This window comes from Euprymna scolopes, chromosome 21 (genome assembly GCF_053919585.1).
Source record: "Euprymna scolopes isolate OS-2025 chromosome 21, ASM5391958v1, whole genome shotgun sequence".
Classification (NCBI taxonomy): Eukaryota; Metazoa; Mollusca; class Cephalopoda; order Sepiida; family Sepiolidae; genus Euprymna; species Euprymna scolopes.
In genome coordinates, this window is record NC_136502.1 from 107,820,216 (window position 1) to 107,821,584 (window position 1,369).

Genomic DNA, 1,369 nt, shown 5'->3' on the forward strand with positions numbered 1-1,369 from the left:
AATGGATAGTCTGGTGGAAGATAAATAATCCAGTGACGGTAAAGCCCAAATATATAACTTCAAGAAAGTTAATTGAATTTCTATTTGCAGAAGTAAAATCCAAGGAAATGGAAATTCAATTAACTTTTTTAACATGTTTAATTAACTGTTTGCTCGTATACATATATATATATATATATATATATATATATATATATATATATTGCTTGTGTGTGTGCGCGTGCAGACAACACTAGTTGGACGCAAACAGATAACACTAGTTGGATGCAGATGGACAACATTAGTTGGATGCGCGCAGATAACTCTCTCTCTCTATATATATATGTATATATCTCTTCAGTAGTCCGTCGCTGACGACGATGACATTGCACCATGCCTAACAGTCCCAGATAGATTACGCCTGATGGACTCGCTGGTTACTGTGGAGTCCAATTCGTGAATTGCATACACGGCCGCAGGCAGCACAAGGGAAGATGCCGTCTGCCCGCTGCGCCGCGTGCCTTTGGTGTCTTCTTCGCTCTGCTCGGTCCTTATAGGTGGAGGTGAAAGTTTCCAAGCCCTCTTGGCAGATGTTTCGCCATTTTCTCCGATCAGCAGCAGCATGTTCGATGGCGTTGGATTCTATGCCACACTTTTTCAATGATGTTTTCAGTTGGTCCTTGAAACGTTTACGTGGACCCCCAGGGTTGCGTCTGCCCTCTGCAAGTTCCCCGTAGAGGACCTTGCGTGGGAGCCTTTCTGCTGGCATCCGGATGGTGTGACCAAGCCACCTAAGTTGATGGAATATGTATATATATACCAGATGACACGAATTCCATGCATATTAATTTAACAAGTCCTTATGGAAATGAAATGTGAAAGATTCTGTGTAGTTGAACTGCCATATATTTTCATAACTTACTATGTATTACGTTGATAAGACAGTTTTTAACTTTTAAATTCACATGAACATGCCTCGTCTTAAACAAAAAAATTATTGATCTAAATAAGCACCATCAGAATGAACACACTTTTGCCAACACAAAACAAGTGGGTGTATATATATTAAAAGGCTTCCTTCAGTCTTGACAGACTATGGATACCCACTGTAAGGGTGCCTGCGCGTGAAATTTGTGTGGCAAGAGTTGCGCAATCTCCAACCACGGCTCTCCTGAGTCAACATTGTTGCATACCAGCGACAAGTTGAGGTACAAGACGACTGGAAACAATGCCGAGATAAGCGGAGAGCACATACAGCGCCTAGAATTCCCAAATGGTCACCCATCTGGTATTAGCCAGGCTCAACGTTGCTTAACTTCGGTGATCTGACGAAAACCGGTGTGTCAACGTGATTATGCCGTATATATATATATATATATATATATATATA

The 1,369-nt window shown here is 41.3% G+C and overlaps 1 pseudogene; it reads right to left on the bottom strand.

Annotated features, from left to right (window-relative positions):
* Nucleotides 1-1,227: 1,227 nt before the first annotated feature.
* Nucleotides 1,228-1,344, bottom strand: LOC145243164 (5S ribosomal RNA; annotated as a pseudogene).
* Between the last annotated feature and the right edge of the window lie 25 nt (nucleotides 1,345-1,369).